Raw genomic sequence first — 10,658 nt, forward strand, 5'->3', positions numbered from 1 at the left:
GCTTTCAAGTTCAAGTTTCATTTTTATTAACTCACGATCTTTCTCGCGTTCCTCTCTCTCTCTCTCTGTTCCGTTCTTCTCTGTCCCGTTATTCTCTCTCTCTGTCCCGTTTCTCTCTTTTATTAAGAAGTTCCAACCCCATTTCAGTATCTTCCTCACTGGCCTGTTCGGAAATTAGCTGCAATAATTCCGATTTTAGCATTTCCTTGCGTACCTCTGGGCCCAATTCCTCACCAACAATCAGCAATTCGTCTCTCAGCAGTGTCCTTAACTCCATGATTGCCGCTTTACTGCCATGGTCCTGCTCGCTAAACCTTGCTAGGAAAACACAACCTAGCTAACAATCAACAATCTAGCGTCCCTTCTGTTCTAAACAGAACAACCACAAAATGAAGCCTAGAGAGTCAAAGCAAGAACCAAGCACTCACCGCAGACACAGTACCACGTCGCAAAGTCCATCTCACCGCTGTCAGCCAGTTGTAAAGTTTGGAGTCGGGCATGAATTAGATGGTAGCTGGCCCATGCCGCCGTCCAACTCATCCACGCTGAGGACGTTGTTGAAGTGAGAGACTTGTTCTCATCGAGAACGAAGAATATGGGTTTATTTACAGTATCTACATAAGGACGTTGCAGTTCATCAGTCTAGCATGACTGCGAGAGAAAGCACATTGAGGAGCCGCGCAACAGCTCCTTAAATACACTCTGTCCTCCCTAGATCCCTAGGTGAGGGAAAACGTTCGACCAGAGTCATCGTAGCCGAGCCGCCTTTGAGGGGGAAGGCTTACACACACTCATTCGCACAGGTTTCACTGCCCCCACCAAGGCGAGACGGTCTTCGCAGAACTGGGTCTTGCCCTAAGGAGGCGCCTCTTAATCCCCGAGCTGACCCCCGCAGAATGGCCGCCGTGGTTCTCCATTGTCTTGCGTCTCGAAAGGCGCGTGAGACGGTGCCACCAAACACATTCCCTCAGGAACTCCGCCGCTCCCGACAGACTAGGTAGGTGATGGCCAGTTCACTAACAAAGCCTGGTTCGCCGACCTCGTCTCGGCATTCCGGCGACGAAGAGTTGCTCGGCGTATTGTCCTCCTCACAAAGTCAGTCGACGCAGCAGACATCGCGACGCCAAGAGGCTGCGGAATGACGCCTTGTCGTCCTTTCAGAGCAAGTCTCCACAGTATACCTAGTGGCGCCGTTCGGCTGGAGACTGACGGTCGGTTCCTAGAAAACGCCAACCCCGCTGCTGCAGCTGGCTGGGGAAACTTTGCATGTCGCCACCTCTGCAGGCCGTTCCTAACAGTAGCGAAAGTCAAAGTAGCTAGACATAGCCTTGCCGCTGTGGTGGCTACGGCTCCCAGCATATCTGCGCGTAAGAGCACTTGTTCGAGGCGGCGAGATAATCAGTATGGCGGCGGTGGTGGCTTCGATCAATGCCGTTTCGGACCTGTGGTCATGGCAAAAAATCCAGAGAATCGGATGGCGAGGGTTTTTTCGCGTCTGAAATTTTAGACGCTCTGATACATTGACTCTATGGGGTACCGTGGCGGTGCCGCGAAGGCGTGCGAATTACCGGGCATGTGCGAAAAACCGGTCGTTTACTGTAATAGCATAATCCTGCGGAAAACATTGTATTGCCGTGAAAACGCGAAAATACCGAAATTTTGCGCAGTTGGCTCAAATGGCACTTGAGTGGGTGCAGCCAGGATCAGGCAAGTCGAATTGTAGCAAAATGGCGCAAATGATGCAGTTGGATCACAGAACACCTATATAAACTTAGAGAAGGGAAACTGTAGCATCCACAGTGCAACGGAAATAAGAGTAGCGGTGGCGTTGTGGACTAAAGCATGCGACCGATAGGTGGCGCTAGCAAAATCAAAGCTAATATCATCATTATTACGTAGTGAGCAATATGGCCGCTACGGTAGCGGCTGGTGGGGGTCGTCGCGCTGCTCGCTCGCTGGTTTTGGGCGCTTTGTTACCGCTTTCGGCGCGGTATTCGTGCTTACGGTACTCTAACATGACTACAGATACCTTTATTATGTCGCCAGGTGACCGAGAGGCCTCAACTGGCCAAAAAAAAAACTTCAAACAAGTAAACTTACATCGTTTATCGCATGAAGGAAGGAAACAGTGGAGAAAGAAAGGCAGGGAGGTTAACCAGTTTAACTCAACCGGTTTGCTACCCTACACATGGGAGCGGGATGGGGGAGAGAGAGAGAGCACATAGCACAGCACGCACATCGTCAGTTACAGTCATGGTTAATGAAGCAATACATGCCACAATTTTTGTACAGCTCAAAGGGAGTTAACGCTGTCAATCACTGAGTTTACAACATACAAAAACTCAGATAGCCATATGTTTAATGAAATTTACAGCTGAAATTGAGCTTTCTAATTGTGTTCGACCAGAGCAGGGAGAACGATGCTTCAGACGATATTTATGCTGAGCTATCCTCGTACTTCTATTGCGTACAGTGCTGCTTGACGTGTTTCATAGTATACTGTCTGCGTTCAACGATTTCAGCTATATTAAACAAAAAGAAACATAAAAAGTGCTCGGCAAAGGTGCACTTTCCGCAAGATAAGCTCGACCTGCAATTTTCCATTGTTTTCATAACACATTGGCAAGAGCCACGAAGTGTAAGGGTACAAAAACTTTATGCTAAATTTTGTATCACACATTGTCTGCTCTTGATATTTCTGCTGCACATTTAGTGTTTTGGAGCGGCAGGAAAGGCTTCGACACAAGTGGAGTACTCGTAGAAAAGCGTGGAACGTCGTCGAGACCACAGTGCTGACTAGGACCTTTGCATATATTGTGTAAATAAACAAGGAAACTAAATAAACATATAAGGCCAATTAATGCTCGAGGATCCTTGGAAAATGCAATTTACGGTTTCATGTTGAAGAAACATCTCGGTTTGTGTATTCAAACTAGTCAAAGAGGCTGCAAGGAGATGAACATTTCAATTGAGTAACAGAGCGTCAGCCTGGAGCCAACGTTTCAACAAGCAGACATCTTTGTGAGGGCCGTGACGAAGACAAGTTCCCACTCTGGAGGCTGTCCCTAGCTCATCCATTGTTGATTGGCTGAATGTTAAACCAAACTTACTTCGAGTATATTTCACGAAGTTTTGGGGCACACTGCTCAGGTTAGTCATTTACTGTTTGATAAGAAAGAAAATTGTTTTGATGATTTGTTATGTTTGAGAAGTGTGGCCGCCTGTGTGCATTTGCCTTTCCTATAGCTATCTCTTACGGCGCCGGCCTAGCCAAGTTATTGATTTCATGCAAACTATACATGAACCTTTTGTAGTTAACAAATGTAAAATAATGCGCGTATCCAGATCTAATTGTAATCCTAGCACTTACCATCTAAACAACGTTCTCCTAGATTTTATGTCATAAATATCTTGGTGTACACGTTACAAATAACTTAAGTTCGATCATTAATATAAAATACGTCATTAACAATGCTAATTAGATGCTCGGGTAGTTATGGCGCAACTTTTCCAAAGCACCGTCTACTTCAAAACTACAGTTTTACAAGACTCTAATACGCCCGAATCTTGAATATGCATCTTCAATATGGGACCCCAGTAGCGTTAATCTTGTTACTATTTTCTACTCGTTTCTTTCTTTCTCATTACAACCATACCACGAGAACCTCAAGGAAAACTAACCTAGTACTTATTCCACTAGCTAACCGACGCAATTTCTCCAGTCCCTCCCCCCCCCCTTTTCGCTATTTCATAAAAGTTACCATCACACCACGCTTCACGACCACTTGATACTGCAACCTCAGTACATTTCAAACCACGTTGATCACCGCAGTAAGATAGGAATTTATTCATGTTACACGAAGTCTTGTACAGCGAAGCTCTATACCTCTACCGTCCACGGGAATTTTCGTGTCGGCGTGGTCAGCAAAAAAGAAAAAAGTAAAGCTCCCCGTACGTGGACCCATCCCGGAGTTATTGCAATTCCGGGCCGACCCGCAGCGGAGGGAAAGCAGGATTTAAGCACTCCCTACAGGTGGGCCGATCCCGGAGATAGTGCAATGCCGGGCCGACCCGCGGCGGAGGTGAAGCAGGAGTTAAGCACTCCCCACACGTGGGCCGATCCCGGAGATAGTGCAATGCCGGCCCGGCCCGCGGCGGAGGTGAAGCAGGCGTTAAGCACTCCCCACACGTGGGCCGATCCCGGAGATAGTGCAATGCCGGCCCGGCCCGCGGCGGAGGTGAAGCAGGCGTTAAGCACTCCCCACACGTGGGCCGATCCCGGAGATAGTGCAATGCCGGCCCGGCCCGCGGCGGAGGTGAAGCAGGCGTTAAGCACTCCCCACACGTGGGCCGATCCCGAAGATAGTGCAATGCCGGCCCGGCCCGCGGCGGAGGTGAAGCAGGAGTTAAGCACTCCCCACACGTGGGCCGATCCCGGAGATAGTGCAATGCCGGCCCGGCCCGCGGCGGAGGTGAAGCAGGCGTTAAGCACTCCCCACACGTGGGCCGATCCCGGAGATAGTGCAATGCCGGCCCGGCCCGCGGCGGAGGTGAAGCAGGCGTTAAGCACTCCCCACACGTGGGCCGATCCCGAAGATAGTGCAATGCCGGCCCGGCCCGCGGCGGAGGTGAAGCAGGCGTTAAGCACTCCCCACACGTGGGCCGATCCCGGAGATAGTGCAATGCCGGCCCGGCCCGCGGCGGAGGTGAAGCAGGCGTTAAGCACTCCCCACACGTGGGCCGATCCCGGAGATAGTGCAATGCCGGCCCGGCCCGCGGCGGAGGTGAAGCAGGCGTTAAGCACTCCCCACACGTGGGCCGATCCCGAAGATAGTGCAATGCCGGCCCGGCCCGCGGCGGAGGTGAAGCAGGCGTTAAGCACTCCCCACACGTGGGCCGATCCCGAAGATAGTGCAATGCCGGCCCGGCCCGCGGCGGAGGTGAAGCAGGCGTTAAGCACTCCCCACACGTGGGCCGATCCCGGAGATAGTGCAATGCCGGCCCGGCCCGCGGCGGAGGTGAAGCAGGCGTTAAGCACTCCCCACACGTGGGCCGATCCCGAAGATAGTGCAATGCCGGCCCGGCCCGCGGCGGAGGTGAAGCAGGCGTTAAGCACTCCCCACACGTGGGCCGATCCCGGAGATAGTGCAATGCCGGCCCGGCCCGCGGCGGAGGTGAAGCAGGCGTTAAGCACTCCCCACACGTGGGCCGATCCCGGAGATAGTGCAATGCCGGCCCGGCCCGCGGCGGAGGTGAAGCAGGCGTTAAGCACTCCCCACACGTGGGCCGATCCCGGAGATAGTGCAATGCCGGCCCGGCCCGCGGCGGAGGTGAAGCAGGCGTTAAGCACTCCCCACACGTGGGCCGATCCCGAAGATAGTGCAATGCCGGCCCGGCCCGCGGCGGAGGTGAAGCAGGCGTTAAGCACTCCCCACACGTGGGCCGATCCCGAAGATAGTGCAATGCCGGCCCGGCCCGCGGCGGAGGTGAAGCAGGCGTTAAGCACTCCCCACACGTGGGCCGATCCCGGAGATAGTGCAATGCCGGCCCGGCCCGCGGCGGAGGTGAAGCAGGCGTTAAGCACTCCCCACACGTGGGCCGATCCCGAAGATAGTGCAATGCCGGCCCGGCCCGCGGCGGAGGTGAAGCAGGAGTTAAGCACTCCCCACACGTGGGCCGATCCCGGAGATAGTGCAATGCCGGCCCGGCCCGCGGCGGAGGTGAAGCAGGCGTTAAGCACTCCCCACACGTGGGCCGATCCCGGAGATAGTGCAATGCCGGCCCGGCCCGCGGCGGAGGTGAAGCAGGCGTTAAGCACTCCCCACACGTGGGCCGATCCCGAAGATAGTGCAATGCCGGCCCGGCCCGCGGCGGAGGTGAAGCAGGCGTTAAGCACTCCCCACACGTGGGCCGATCCCGGAGATAGTGCAATGCCGGCCCGGCCCGCGGCGGAGGTGAAGCAGGCGTTAAGCACTCCCCACACGTGGGCCGATCCCGAAGATAGTGCAATGCCGGGCCGACCCGCGGCGGAGGTGAAGCAGGCGTTAAGCACTCCCCACACGTGGGCCGATCCCGGAGATAGTGCAATGCCGGCCCGGCCCGCGGCGGAGGTGAAGCAGGCGTTAAGCACTCCCCACACGTGGGCCGATCCCGGAGATAGTGCAATGCCGGCCCGGCCCGCGGCGGAGGTGAAGCAGGCGTTAAGCACTCCCCACACGTGGGCCGATCCCGAAGATAGTGCAATGCCGGCCCGGCCCGCGGCGGAGGTGAAGCAGGCGTTAAGCACTCCCCACACGTGGGCCGATCCCGAAGATAGTGCAATGTCGGGCCGACCCGCGGCGGAGGTGCACTTCGCCATTAAGGGGCTCGCATACACAGCTTCGCTGGATCATCCTTCTTCACAGAGTGGAAGGGCAGTTTTTCTTTCACTCTTTTATCCTCCGTACATCTCAGGAATGGAACCACCTTCCCTCAAGTACGGTAGCCATCACCAATAGCGAACTTTTTTTGCAAAACATTAGCTAACATTGTATACTCAAGAGAATCATTACGTTGCTAAAACTCCCTGCACTTGTATGTGTGTTTGCTTTACTACTTTGTAACCACTCCCTGTTTTAATGCCATATGGCCCAGAGGGTACTTTAAATAAAAGATAGAATAATAAACTGAAGAGTGACTGCCAGGGTTTCAGTGAACATGAAGCATAGTTTCTACAAAATTGCATTGAGCGTTTTTGAAGGTTTTAAAATTGTTTGAATTTTCATGTAACAAATTGCTCTTGTGAGGTAGCATGTGATACTTGCTGGTAATGCCCGTCAAGCTGATTGGCAAAGAGCAGATGATATAGTTTGTGAGTTAGCAAGTAGGAGCTTGGTACATTGTTTCTCTTCTGGTCGTCATGGCTATAACGACTTGAAAAGAAACAAGTTGGCATCCAACGTGTTACTTCTCCAGCTTGTTTGTAAAATTTTAGCCTTGCCGCTCAGTACAGTACATAACTGTAAACTGCTGCTTTCCTGATGCTCACAACCATCGATCTGGTAAAATTGCAAACATTTCATGGTGAAGCACGTGGTTCAAGAGGACTTGTCATTATGGTGACCATTGAGCTTCTTATGGCTGGCCGTGTGCAGCTTGCAGACCAATAATCTCTCTTTTGTCCGTCTTCCTGAACAGAGAAATGATGAAACCATGACAAACATGCAAGCAGAAAATGGTGAAACAAAAGTTCGTCAAATAAATGAACAAAGCACGGTTCTAGGTGAAGTGTTCAGAAACATACCATGTGAGGATGCTGGTCCAATGGTGACACATTCACTGTTTCCTTGTACGTCCAGAGACAATTGAGTCCAAAGGAGCGAACAAATATGAGCAGCGTCTTCGAGGCTGTAGTAGAAAGAAAAAAGAGCTTTAATTACTATTGCGGAAGTGTGGGTGAATTTGTGATTCATGTATGACTAAGAACAGTGCTCAAAACGCTCCATGACAGAAAAACACGCACGCACGCACGCCCACACACACACACACACACACACACACACACACACACACACACACACACACACACACACACACACACACACACACACACACACACAACATTGTTTTGAGTGTGCACTTCTTTCAATGGTGTCCTTGTGTGGGCTGTGCTTGGTGAAGCCTCAATTAGATAAAAAGTTTTGCCAGATACTAGGTAAAAAACACAGTGATTTTCTTATGTACCAAATGCAATTAATCCAACTATCACCGGAAGAATATTTGCACTTATGTGCAATGAATTAATCGCAGCTAACCATTTATGCAGAAACAGCCAAAACTATTTATTATTTATGCTGTACTCTGTGTTGCGAATTTTAGCAACGTGGCAAAATAAGAAGAGCCTTGTTCAATTTCTCCTTGAAGAGCAATAGCTTTATAATTATTATTTTCGACTTTTCAGAGATGACTACCGGAATCTCTTTTATCCATAATGTTTAAAAACAGCGCTAAATACCTACACCAGACAACAGAATAGAGGATGGGTCACACACAGCGCCGTGTGTGGCCCATCCTCTATTATGTTGTCCGGTGTACGTCTTTAGCGCTGTTTTTAAATATTATGGAAAAACACCACCTCGCCCAATCTGCCGTTCTTCTGTTTTATCCGCCTCGTCCACTAAGAAATTCAAAGTAGAAAATGCGAAGCAGTGCCTCCCCCCCCCCCCCGGCATACACGCCCAGAGGCTGCAAGGTTAATATGTTTTCGTGGGTACTTTCCAAACGGACTGTGTTCGGTTCCAGCAGTGAATTTTCACGTTAGCTAGCACATCTTTTAAACACAAGACGTCATTACGCGGGCAGACGCAGCAGATCACTAACGACGGAAGCCGTGTATGCAGCCGTTATGCCAGTGAAACGCCGCAGGTGTTAAAATTCACGGTCTTTAAGCACGTTCGCTCGATGGCGGCTATCGAGTGTTGCATGCATAAACTGACTGAGATGTTGTCACGTTATTCAAACGAACCTGCGTGATGCTGCTAAAAGAAAACGACCGCCCCGTTCGCAAACATTACCGCCGTACAAGTTTAATCGATAAACGGCACGTACTGCCATAAATACCAGTGAACTGCTGCATATCAGACGTCAGTGAGGTCTGAGAACCTTTATTCAAGCAATAAAACACAAACTCTAATAACTGAAGTCCACTAAAAACAACTGTGTACTTATTTTGTAACAAAATGACATGGTAGCTATGTTTGTCGGTTATCATACGTACATATATAGATCAAATATTTAGCCGCGTTGAGCGGCCCTAGCAGAAAATAATACAAATTAAAGTATGCGAACAAATCACAGTAGCTCCACTTGCGCGCTTCATGCTGGAACGCGCAGGGGTTGATTTCACGCCCTCTATGGCGATCGCTGGAACTTGAGAGCGTGCGGCGCCTGGTCGGACCACCTCTGAACTTTGGCCAAGAATCTGTCCAAGGTTATCACACAACACTGTGTATCAGAGGCGTAGTCATGGAGCGGGGCTTGCTTATGGGGCTTCAACCCCTCACGAAATTTTAACTCCATAGCTTTAAGGAGCCCGTTGAAGAGAAGTTTTTTCAACAAGCTTAATCAGAAAAATACATGTGCACTTCATGCACAGAAAAAAAAAGAACATCAACAATGTCACATTACAATGAAACAACAAACATTGAGGTAACATACAAGTCCGGTAGGTGTTGTTACCTGCCGGGAATCAGGCTGTCAGTAAGGTAACAGCTGCGCAGTAATGCGCCCATTGCGGAGTTTTATGAAGCGTGTCGACAATTTCCGCATGAACTGGTCTTCGTTTAACTTGATCAGGTCCACGCTCATATATGTGTTTGCGTAAGCGGCGTAGTAACAGGTACATAACTCTCTTTGGCCGTCCCTGCATTGCCGCAGCACCTCTTTGGCGCTGACCCGCCGTGGTTCCTCAGCGGCTATGGTGTTGGGCTGCTGAGCACGAGGTCGCGGGATCGAATCCCGGCCACGGCGGCCAAATTTATATGGAGGCGAAATGCGAAAACACCCGTGTACTTAGATTTAGGTGCACGTTAAAGAACACCAGGTGGTCGAAATTTCCGGAGTCCTCCACTACGGCGTGCCTCATAATCAGGAAGTGGTTTTGGCACGTAAAACTTCATAATTTATTTTTTTTTCTTTGTCGCTGCAACACGAATGCTCCCACGCACCAAAAGACAACTTCGAAGAGTCTTCGCGGTTGCGTTCTCGGATCCATGCGTACACCGAACATGTACCCACAATGAGTAGCAAAATGTTTTTGCAACAGTACAATCAAAGAGGGCATACCCTAACGTTTCTTTCTGTCTGCACTGAGGGCAGCGGTTATTGGAAGATATTCCCAACGCTGCAGTGCGGTTCCGCGGAGGCAGAACGCGCCCACCTGGTCTCCACCCGAAGTCGCGCACATCGGCAGGCACGGCCGATGTGGTTAGCGTGCGCCAGTTGACGCTCCTGCAACGCTGCAGATCTTCCTGTGCCAAGTGCTTTATTGCTAGTAATTCGCACACCTCCGTGGCCGGTGGGTCAACTACATCTACATCTGGTACAGTTGATCTAATTGATTGAAGGCTACTGCATACTTATTTATAAAATGGCGATGCCTGTTCCGCCGTAGGTCCTGTTCTTGTTGCTGATAAACAGAGCTTCCTGGACGTTCCTAGGAAATAGTCGACAAGTTTCCTCCCTGGATATTCAGGATTGTTCACGAGGTCGTAAAAACCTCGCAATGCGAGGCTTTGATGGAAGCCTCGTGGTGTCTCGCAGGCCTAGGTGCCCTTCCGTCCCACACCGTGAGCAGACCTTCCGAATTCCTCGGTAGTCAAACATGATCCGATGGCTTTGTATCGACATAAAATTTGGCAAGGGCTTCGGCATTTCCATGCAAATGACCCTTACGCCGGTGCCGACAGAGGAACCTTACCCTTGCCCTCGACAGAGGAAGAAGGCTCTATACCCGAATCCCTCATGTCACGCTTCCGGATGGTACTCGCAGTGACCGCTCGTGAGACATTTGTACAGTTTTTAAACAGCATGTCAGCGAGGTGTTTACTGGCGATGAAGGCAGTTGGTGCAGGAATGATTACGGCGAAAGGCTGAGGGAATTCTGTCGAGCCCTGCCCCAA

The sequence above is a fragment of the Dermacentor variabilis genome, chromosome 1 (genome assembly GCF_050947875.1).
Source record: "Dermacentor variabilis isolate Ectoservices chromosome 1, ASM5094787v1, whole genome shotgun sequence".
Classification (NCBI taxonomy): domain Eukaryota; kingdom Metazoa; phylum Arthropoda; class Arachnida; order Ixodida; family Ixodidae; genus Dermacentor; species Dermacentor variabilis.